General features: G+C 32.7%; 1 non-coding gene across 1 annotated transcript; it reads right to left on the bottom strand.

Annotated features, from left to right (window-relative positions):
- Positions 1 to 10,658: 10,658 nt before the first annotated feature.
- LOC111766424 (U6 spliceosomal RNA) lies at positions 10,659 to 10,763 on the bottom strand. Its single transcript, XR_002798479.2, has one exon. It is a non-coding gene; the product is annotated as a U6 spliceosomal RNA (small nuclear RNA).
- Positions 10,764 to 11,703: the final 940 nt, after the last annotated feature.

Raw genomic sequence — 11,703 nt, 5'->3', positions numbered from 1 at the left:
ACGTTTTCATTTCTCTTGAATAATACCAATGTGTGGAACTTTTGAGTCATAGGGTAGGCATATCTTTAACTTTATAGAAAACTGCCAACCTGTTTTCCAAAATGGTTGTACCATTTTACACTCCAAATAGCAATGTATTAAGATGACAATTACTCCACATCTTTACCAACACTTAGTATAGTCTGTTTTTGTAATGTTAGGCATTCTTGTGGGAATGTAGAATGTAGTGATATTCCATTGAGGCTTTAATTTCCATTTTCTTGAGGATTTACAATGTTGAACATCTTTTCATGTGTTTATTGGCTCTTCATATTTTTTTTTTTGTGAATTGTCTGTAAGAAAATATCCAGCAATGCATATATCTTAGAAAAGACATACACAAAATACATAAAGAATTCTTACAACTCAATAGTAAGACAACTCAATTAAAAGTAAGTTGACAAAAGGCTTAAACAGACTCTCACAAAAGAAGACACTGTGGCTTGCCTTTTCATTTTCTTTATGGTGACATTTGAAGAACAAAACAAAGCTCAGAATCTATATGATTGTCTCAATATAGAAAAATATTTTCCAAAATTGTGAAAAAAAAAAAACTCAACAAATTAGCTAGAGGTTTATCAATTTTAATGATCCTTTCGAAAAGTAACTATTTGTTTTTTTCTTTTGTTTCATTTATTAATTTTTTTGTATTATTGCTTGTCTATTGTTTATTTCATTAATTTTCACACTTACCTTTATTTATTCTTTCTTCTTTAGGTCTAAATTGTTCTTCTTATTAAAGCTTCTTCAGATGAAAATTTAAATCATTGGTAAAGATTTTTCTTTTCTAATATAAACATTTAAAAGTATAATTTTATATCTATGGTCTTCTTTACATCCATTCCACAGGTTTTGTTATGTTCTGTTTTCACTTTTATTCAGTTCCAAATATTTTAAAATTTCCTTTGTGATTTCTTTTTTAATCCAAGGGGTTATTTGAATATGTTTAGTTTAATTTCCAATTATTTGGGGGATTTTATAGGTAAAATTCTATTAGATTTCTGATTTAATTCTATTGTGGAATTCACCTATTCCGCATGATGTAAAATCTTTGAAATTTACCCACACTTATTTTATGGATTATCATCTGGTCTGTCTTGATGAGTATTCCATGTACATTTGAAAACAATTATATTCTGTCATTGGGCGACATGTTCTATAATTTTTGATAGTTTAAATTACTTGATAGTGTTGTTTAAGTCTTCTAAATCCTTAAGGATGTTCTGTTTATTTGCTTTAATAGCTAATGAGAAGGGAGTGTTGAAACTTCCACCTTTAACTATGGCTTCATCTACTTCTTTTTCTTGTTCAGTCAGTTTTTGTTTCATGTATTTGAAGCTTTATTGTTAGGTTCATACACATTTAAGAATAGTATATCTTCTTAATGCATTTACTGCTTATTATTATGAAGTATCTCTCTTTCTTTATTTCAGGTAAAATTCTTTACACTGACAACTAATGATGTTGAGTATCTTTTCATGGGCTTATTGTCCATTTGTATATCTTCCTTGGAGAAATGTAATTCAGATCCTTTGCCCATTCTGCAATTAAGTAGTTTTTTAAATATTGTGTTGTACATGTTCTTTATATAGTCAACCTATAAGACCCTCATCAGATAAATGATTTTCAAATATTTTCTGCCATCCTGTTTGTTGTCTTTTCACTTTCTTGATAGTGTCCTTTGAAGCACAAAAGTTTTGATTTTGATGAAATCCTATTTATCATTTTTTCTTTTATTTCTCATGTTTTGTTGTCATATCTAAGAATCCATGGCCAAATCTGAAGTAATGAAGATTTACCCCTATGTCTTCTTCTAAGAGTTACATAGTTTTAGCTTTTGTATTTAGGTCTTTGATAAATTTTCAGTTAATTTTGGTAATTGTGTAAGATTTCTTCTTCTTTTTTTTTGGCATGCAAATATCCAGTTGTCTAACACCATTTGTTGAAAAGACTATTCTTTCCCCATTGTATGGTCTTGGCAGCCTTGTTGAAATCAGTTCACCATATGCACAAAGATTTATTTCTGGACTCTCACTTCTATTCCTTGGATCTGTATGTCTACCCTTGTGGCAGAATCACACTTTCTTGATTACTATTACTTTGCAGCACTTTTTGAGATTGGGAAGTGTGAGTCTTCTTACTAGGTTGTTCTTTTTCCAGATTCTTTTGGCTTTTCTGGGTCCCTTGCAATTCCATATACATTTTGGAATCAGCTTGTCAATTTTACAAAGAAGTCAGCTGGGATTCTGATAAGGATTACATTGAATCTACAAATCATTTTGGGGAACATTGTCATCTTAGTAATATTAAGTCTTTGGATCCACTAACCTGGGATAGTTTTTCATTTACTCATAACTTTTCTAATAACTTCTTCAAAAATGTTTTGTAGTTTTCAGAATATAAGGTTTGCACTTCTTTTGTTAAATTTATTCCTAAGTATTTCATTATTTTTGGTGATGCTATTGTAAATTTCATTGTTTTCTTAATTTCATTTTTGGATTGTTCACTGCAAATATATAGAAATACAATCGATTTTTGTATGTTGATCTTATATCTTGTAATGTTACTGAAGTTGTTTATTAGTTCTAATAGTTTTTAGTGAATTCCTTAGAATTTTCCAAGTAAAAGATCATTTCACCTGTAAATAAGGATTACTTTACTTCTTCTATTCTGACCTGGATGGATTTTATTTCTTTTTTCTTATCTAAATATCCTGGCTAGAGCCTCTAACTAAAATGTTCAATAGAAGTAATGAGAGTAGATATTCTTGTTGTTTTCTTTTTTCTTGATACTGGGCAAAAGCATCCAGGCATCCAGTCTTTCACCAGAAAGAATGATGTTAACTGGGAGTTTTTCAAAGATGCCTTGTAACAGGTTGAGGAAGTTCCCTTTGTGTCTCTGTGTGACATTTTGGTAATTCTTATAATATTTCAAGCTTTTTCATTATTGGAATAAATATTATGGTGATCCGTGACCACAGTGATCTTAAATGTTACTATTGCAATTATTTTGGGGGACCACAAACTGTGCCCATATAAGATGGCAAACTTAATCTATAAATGTTGAGTGTTCTGACTGCTCTGTCCACTGGCTGTTCCAGTCTCTCTCTCTCCCCTCTGGCCTTCCTATTCCCTGAGACACAACAATATTGAAATTAGGCCAATTAATACCCTGCAATGGCTTCTAAGTGATCGATTGAAAGGAAGAGTCATATTTCTCTTACTTAAATCAAAAGCTGGAATTATTAAGCTTAGCGAGGAAGGCGTGTCTAAAGCTGAGATAGGCTGAAAGCTTATTGCTTTTGCAAAAGCTCTTGTGCCAAACTTTATTGTTGCCCTATTTAAGAAACTGCTACAGTAACACCAAACCAAATGTTCAGCAACTCTGAATGATCAGCCATCAACACTGAGGCCAGTCCCTCCACCACCAGAAAGATTATGACTTGGGAAGTGGATGTGGCTCAAGCGATTCAGCTCCTGTCTACCGTATAGAAGGCTCAGGGTTTGATTCTCAGGGCCTCCTGGTGAAGGCAAGCTGGCTTGAGCAGCAAATGGCCCAAGCAGAGAGCTGGTTCATGCAGAATGCTGGCCCATGTGGCAAGCTGGCCTGAGTTTAGTGCTGGCCCGCACAGCAAGCTGGCCTCAGCGAAACGCTAGCAGAGCAAGACAATGCAACAAAAAGTGACACAGAGGAGAGATAATAAGAGACACAGCAGACCAGGGAGTTGAGGTGGCACAAGAGATTGAGTACCTCTTGCCTACTACAGAAGGTCTCCGGATTGGTTCCCAGTGCCACCGAAAGAAAAGACAAGGAGACATAGAAGAACACATAGTGAATGGGCACAGAGAGCTGAAAATGTGTGTGTGTGTGTGTGGGGAGGGTGGAGAGTAAATAAATAAATTTTGGGGGAAAAAAGTTACAGCTCACTGAAGGCACATGAAGGCACAAAGAGTGATTAACATTTTTTTTTTGCAATAAGGTATATTTTAATTAAGGTATGTACATTATTTTTTAGATATAATGCTGTTGTATCCTTAATAGACTATAATATAGTGTAAACATAACTTCTATATGCACTGGGAAACCAGAAAATTCATGTGACTAGTTTTATTGTGATATCTGCTTTATTGTGGTGGTCTGTAACTGAACCTAATTATCTTTGAGGTATGCCTGAGGTTTACTGAGGATTTATGCATCCATATTCATAAGAGATATTATTAGTCTGTAGTTTTCTTATTTTTTAGAGTACTTTTAGGTTTATAGAAAAAGTGGGCAGAGAGTACAGAGAGTTCCAAATGTCTCCTCTTGCCCATACACAGTTTCCCATATTATTTACATCTTGCAATAGTGTGGCACATATATTACAATCGATGAACCATTATTGATACAATATTATTAACTAAAGTCCATACATTAGGGTTCACACTTTGTTTTTGGGCTTTAACAAATACATAATGTCAAATTACAGTATCGTTCAGAACAGTTTTACTACCCTAAAAAATTCCATCTGCTCTACCTATTCATTCAAAATTTACCTTGGAAAATTTTGATCATTTTACTCTATTTTTTCCCCCAGACTGTGATATAGTTGGAATCAGATAGTATGTAGCATTTTCAGACTGGGTTCTTTCACTCATTAATCTACATTTAAGGTTTCTCCATACCTGTTCATGGCTTATAGCTTATATCTTTTTTATCACTGAATAATATTCCTATTGCATGGATGTACTGCAGTTTGTTTATCCACTCATCTGTTGAAGAACATCTTGGTTGCTTCCAGTTTTGGGCATTTATGAATAAGTCTGCTATAAACATTACTATGCAGGTGTTTGTGTGGACATCAGTTTTCAACTCATTTAGATAAATACCTAGGAACGAAATTGCTGAGATGTATGATAAGAAGACTAAACTTAGCTTTGTAAGAAACTGCCAAGTTGTCTTCCAAAGTGACTCTACCATTTTGTTTTCCAGCTATGGTCTTTTCCTTGTGATATGTTTGTTTGGTTTTGGTATCAGGATAATACTATTAATAGCTTCATAGAATGAGTTGGGAAATGCTCCTGCCTATTATATTTTGTGGAAGAATTTGAGAAGAAATGATATTAATTCTTCAAATTTATGGTAGGAATTCACCCATGAAGACATTTGGGCCTGGGTTTTATTTTGTGGGTATTTTTTTTTTTTTTTTAACTACTAAATAAATTTCTTTACTTGTTATAGGTCTATTCAGATTGTTTATGTCTTCTTTATTCAGTTTCTATAATTTTTATTTTCTAGAAATTTTTCTATGTTATCTAAGTCATCTAATTTGTCAGCATACAACTGTTCATAGTATTCCATTATAATCTATTTTTTATTTCTTCAAATTAAATAGTAATGTCTTCTCTTTCATTTCTGATTCTAGTAATTTGAGTTTTTATTCTTTTTTCTTGGCCAATTGGCAAAGGCTTATCAATTTTCTTGATTTATTTTCAAAGAATCAGCTTTTGGTTTCATTGATTTTCTCTATTTCTATTTAATCAATTTTTATTCTAGTCTTTATTAGTTCTTTGCTTCTGTTTGTTTTAATTCATTCTTTTTTCCCAGTGCTTTAAAGTAAAAAGTTAGCTATTGATTTGGGACCTTTCTTCTTTTTTAAAAAGTTTATAGAGAGAAGTTGTGGGTTTACAGAAAATCATGCATAAAACACAGGTTTCCCATATGCCACCCTATTATTAACACCTTGCATTGGTGTGGTACATTTGATGAAGCACATTTTTTATGATTGTACTCTTAAATTATAGGGATCACTATTTTGTTCTACATTTCAATCCACTTTAAAAAAATTATTCTAGTAACATTTACAATAAATTTAGGGATCACTATTTTGTTCTACATTTCTATAGGCTTTAAGAAAATTATTCTAGTAAGATATTTATAATAAAATAATTTCACTTTTAGCCACATTCAAATATACAATTAAGCATTGTTAATTATGTTCAGAATGTTGTTTTACCATCACTACGTTCTATTAATAAAACTTTTTTTGTCATCCCAAATAGAAATTCTGTGCATTTAAGTCTTAACTCACTATTCTCTAACCCCATCCTGTCCCCTGGTAAATTTTATTCTAATTTTGACTCTATGATTTTGCTTATTCTAAATATTTCATGTCAGTGAGATCATACAATATTTTTTCTTTTGTGTCTGGTGTATTTCACTCAACATGATGGCTTCAAGATTCATTCATGTTGTCACATGTATCAGAACTTCATTCCTTTTCAGGTTGAATAATATTCCATTGAGTATATATACCATGACAATTTATTAGTTGATGGACACTTGGGTTGGTTCTATCTTTTGCTTCCATCTTTTAGCAATTGCTAATAATGCTGCCATGAACATCTCTTTTAGGTATATACCTAGAAGTGGGATTGCTTGGTCATATGGTAATTCTATACTAAACTTTCTGAGGAACTGTCAAACTATCCCCCACAGTGGCTGCATCATTTTACATTCTGGTGCCACTAATGAATGAGTATTCCTATTTCTCCACATCCTCTCTAAAATTTGTAATTCTCTCCCTCTCTCTCTCTTTAATGTCAGCCATTGTAGTGGGTGTAAAGTGGTATTTCATTGTGGTTTAGATTTGTATGTTCCTAATGGCTAATGATGTTGAGCATCTTTTCATGTACTTTTTTGGCCAGTTGTATATCTTCTTTGGAGAAATGTCTAATCAATTATTTTGCTCAATTTTAAATGGGTTGTACTGTTACTAAGTTGAAGGATTTCATTATATATTCTAGATATTAAACCTTTATCACATATGATTTTCAAATATTTTCTTCCATTGTGTAGTTTGCCATTAGACTTTCATGATACAGTCTTTTGAGGTACAAAAGTTTTATATATTGATGGAGTCCTATTTATCTATTTCTTTCTTTTGTTTCTTGTGTTTTGGGTATAAAGTCTAAGACATCATTGCTTAACACACAGTCCTGAAGATGCTTGCCTATGCTTTCTTCTAAGAGTTTTATAATTCTGGCTCTTATATTTAGGTATTTGTGATCCATTTTGAGTTGATTTTTATAAAAGTGTGAGATCGGGGTCCACTTTCATTCTTTTGCAAATGGAGATCCAGTTTTCCCAGCACTTTTGTTGAAGACACTATTCTTTACCAATAGAGTGATCTTTTCATCATTGTTAAAAATCAGCTAGACATAAATGTGAGGGTTAATTTCTGACTCTCAGTTTTATTTCATAGGTCTTAATGTCTGCTTTTGCACCAGTACCCTGCTGTTTTGATTACTGTGGTTTCATATCACATCGTAAGTTTTAAGAAAGGGAAGCGGGAGTCCTCCAACTTCATTCTTCTATTTCAAGATGACTTTGGTTAGTTAGGACCCTTACCCTCCCATTTAAATTTTATGATTGGCTTTTCCATTTCTGTGAAGAAGGTTATTGTTGCAAATTTGATTGAGATTGCATTGATTCTGTAAATTTAGAATTGATATCCTAAAAATATTTATTCTTTCAATCCATGAACACAGAATGTTCTTCCATTTATTTAGGTCTTCTTTTTTTTTTTCTTTTAGCAATGTTTTGTTGTTTTCTGTGCTTAAGTCCTTTATATCCTTGATTAGATTTATTCCTAGATATTTGATTCTTTTGGTTGCTATTGTAAATTGAATTTTTTTTTTTATTTCTTCCTTGGTTGTTTATTACTAGTATATAGAAACTCTGCTGATTTTTGGTGTTCATCTTGTAACCTGTTACTTTGCCAAATTCATTTACTAGCTCTAGGAGATTTCTTGTGAATTTTTCAGGATTTTCTTTATATAAGATCATGTCCCTGTTGGGCTGTTAGATTTGGTTTGCTAATATTTTGCTGAGGGTTTTTTTTGCATCTATATTTATAAAAGGTACTGGTCTGTAATTTTCTTTTCTTGTGGTGTCTTTTTCTGGTTTCAATGTAATGTTGGCCTCATAGAGTGAAATCAGGAGTGTTCTCTCCTTTTCAATTTTTTGAAGAGTTTGAATGGGATTGGTTTTAGTTCTTGGAATGCTTGGTAAAATTCCTCTGTGAAGTCATTTGTTCCTGGGTTTTTCTTTGTTGAGAGGGTTTTGATTAATGATTCAATGTCTTTACTAGTTATTCGTTTGTTGAGATCTTCTATTTTTCTTGAGCCAGTGTAAGTAGTTTGCTTCTAGGAATTTGTCTATTTCATCTAGGTTACCTAATCTGTTTTTATAATATCCTCGTAGGTCTTTTTACTTTCATGGGGTCAGATATAATGACTCCTTTTTCTCTTCTAATTTTATTTATTTGTGTCCTCTCTCTTTTTTTCTTTGTCAATCTAGATAAAAATTTGTCAACTCTATCGATCTCTTCAATGAGCCAAGTTTTGGTTATGTTGATTCTCTACTTTAAAAAAAAAAAAATTCTTTATTTCATTTATCTCTGATATAATCGTTGTTACTTCTTCCTTCTTGCTTTTCATTTAATTTGCTCTTCTTTATCTAGTTCTTCCAGTTTGAGATTACATCTATGATTTGAAATCTTTCTTTTTTAAAAAATTGTAAGCATTTAGATCTATAAATTCATCTGTCAGCAGTGTCTTTGAGGCATCCCATTAGTTTTGGTATGCTGTAATTTCATTTTCATTCTCTTTAAGATATTTCTTAATTTTCCCTGTGATTTCCTCGTTAACCCCTTGGTTGTTTAAGAATACAGTGTTTAAATTCCACATATTTTCATTTCCCCTCTGTTATTGATTTTTAGCTTCAATCTTTTGTGGTTAGAGAAGATACATGGCATGATTTCAATAGTTTTTAAATTTACTAAGACTTACTTTGCAACCTAATACATGGTCTATCCTAGAGAATGTCCCATGTACACTTGAGCAGAATGTGTAATCTGTTGTTACTGAACGAAGTGTTCCATATATGCCTGTTAGATGTAGTTGGTTTAGAGTATCATTCAAGTCTTGTATTTCCTTATTAGTCTTCTGTCTAGATTTTCTGTCCATTATTGAAAGTGGTATCTTTTTTTGAAATTAAATTAAATTAAATTTTAAAAGAAACTTTAGATTACATAAATGATACATCAAAATATAGGGGGATTCCCATATACTACACTCTTCCCCCTCCCACACTTTTCCCCATTAACAACATCTTTCACTAGTGTGGTACATTTGTTACAATTGATAAACGTATATTGAAGCATTGCTGCTAACCATGGTCAATAATTTACATCATAGTTTGCACTTTGCACAGCACATTCCTAAAGGTTTTGACAAAATGTATAATGACATGTATCTCATTGCAATGTCATTCAGAACAATTCCAATGTCCCCAAAATATCCCATGTTAAACCTATTCTTCCTTCTCTTTTCCTTCAGAACCTCTGTTGGCCACTGTCATTATATCAATGTTGCAAGATCTTCCATTGCTAGAATAATAATAAGTCTACTTTAGTCCATAGTTGCATTCCCCCTTTATGTTTGTTCATTCCTCAATCCTGAGGACTTTAGGATGGTGATGCCCACTCTGTTTCTGATTGAGAAGGATCTTGGGTGTTATGGGGCAGATGGATGGAACTGTCTTGCTTGCAGTTGTAGATACTCTCTGTGTTTTGAATAGGTGTTGTCCATCATCATCCTTTTGTTAGTTGTCCTGGGCAAGTCCAATGAACTGGAGAGTAGGTGTTGGTTGCAACTCTGCTCAGACTCAGGGTTTAACTGGTGTATGAACAGCCAGAAGATTTAAGTTTCTGGTTCATATATTTAATGAGTATAGTGCTAATTATAGGTTCGACAAATGGGGTGGAAGAGCCATGTACAGGGAAATATAAATGAGTCTAACTCTATTACATTGGGGAATGTATATTCCAAGGTAAGGTCCACTGAGAGGGTGCCAAATTCCTGAGATTGTCTGCCTTGCCTGTAATGCCTGGATCTTTAGATCCCTGAGGAGCAGCCTTGCTTGAGGCACTGTTTACTGTAGAAATCAATGAGATCCTCCTGAGATGTGCATAAGTGTAATCTTTGGAATAACTTCCCAACTCACTTTGAAATCTCTCATCTATAAAAACTCATTTGTATTCAATATTTCTCTATTTTGGTCAAGGTCTTCTTCTAAATGCATTGCTGACTGGTGTTGGCAATAAACCCTTAGTGCCAAGGAGGCTTATTCCTGGTAGTCATGTCCCACACCAGGGGTGAAGGTAGTGAGTTTATATGTTGAGTTTGGCTTAGAGAGGGGTCACATTTGAACAACAAGGAGACTTTCAGGAGGTAACTCTTAGGCAATATATAATACTAAGCTAAGTTTCAATTCACAAGAACAAGGTTCATAAGTACAACCATCAATGTCAAGGGCCTGGTGTATTGGTCTATCCTCCTTTGCTAGGTACTGTCCATGCACTCTAGGGATTCTTATTCTCCTGCTCTTCCTTCAAATCTGTTGGTATTTGCGTTGTTTATTTTGTGGCTCTGTTTTTAGGTGCTTATATATTTATGATTATTTATTATAATGATCATATATTATATAACCATTATATATTATATAATGGTTATATATTTATACTATAGTTATAATTGTTAAATCTTTTATTTTTACGATCAATTTTATTTTAATATAAAAATATGGAATGCCTCATGAATTTGCGAGTCATCCTTGTGCAGGGGCCATGCTAATCTTCTCTATATTGTTCCAATTTTTGTATATGTCCTGCCGAAGTGAGCATAATTATTAAAACTTGTGGATGAATCGCATCCTTCATCATTATATAATGATGATCAGTGTCCCTTATAAGTGTTATTGACTTAATGTCTGTTTTATCTGATAGCAATATTGGTACCCCAGTTCTCTTTTAGTTACTACTTGCATGGTATTTATTTTTTTCACTGTTTCACTTTCAACATACTTGTGCTTTGAATTTAAGATGATTCTCTTGCAGAGAGCATATAGTTGGGTCATACTTTTTAAAATCCATGCTGCCAATCTCTGCTTTATGACTGAAGAGTTTAATCTATTTACATTTCAAGTCACTACTGATAAGGCACAACTTTATTCTGCCATTTCACTATTTAGTCTTTGTAATCTTATAACTTTTTGTCCTTCAATTCTTCTATTAATGCCTATTTTCATATTTATTTGCTTTTTTTGTGTTGTACCATATTGAGTGCCTTCTCATTTCCACCTGGATATATTTTTCATCTGTTTTCCTTGTGGTTGTCATGGGATTAACTTTTAACATCCTAAATTTATAACAATGATTTTGATTAGATACCAACTTAACTTCAATAGCATACTCATATGCTTTTCCTATACTCATCCACCCTTGTACTATTTTTTGTACTTATTACAAATTATATTTTTGTACATTGTATTTCCACAGTGCCAAGGACTTACTGCTATTTTGTTTTTTTTAAGGAGGTAGTGGGGATTGAAACCAGAACCTTGTACATGGGGAGCAGGTGCTCAACCACTGAACTACATAAACTCTCCAATGAGAGTTTATTTATTTATATTTTCATTTTCTTGTTTTGTTTTTGTTTTTAGGAGGTATGGGGATTGAACCCAGGACCTTATACATGGATAGCAGGCACTCAACCACTTGAGCTACATCACTTTCCGTCATTACTCTTTATACATTTGTATTTTAGCCTCTATAGGAAGTAA

Source organism: Dasypus novemcinctus, chromosome 13, assembly GCF_030445035.2.
Source record: "Dasypus novemcinctus isolate mDasNov1 chromosome 13, mDasNov1.1.hap2, whole genome shotgun sequence".
NCBI classification, from domain to species: Eukaryota; Metazoa; Chordata; class Mammalia; order Cingulata; family Dasypodidae; genus Dasypus; species Dasypus novemcinctus.
Note: the sequence above shows the minus strand (reverse complement) of the source record. Positions and strands in the feature narration are given on the sequence as shown.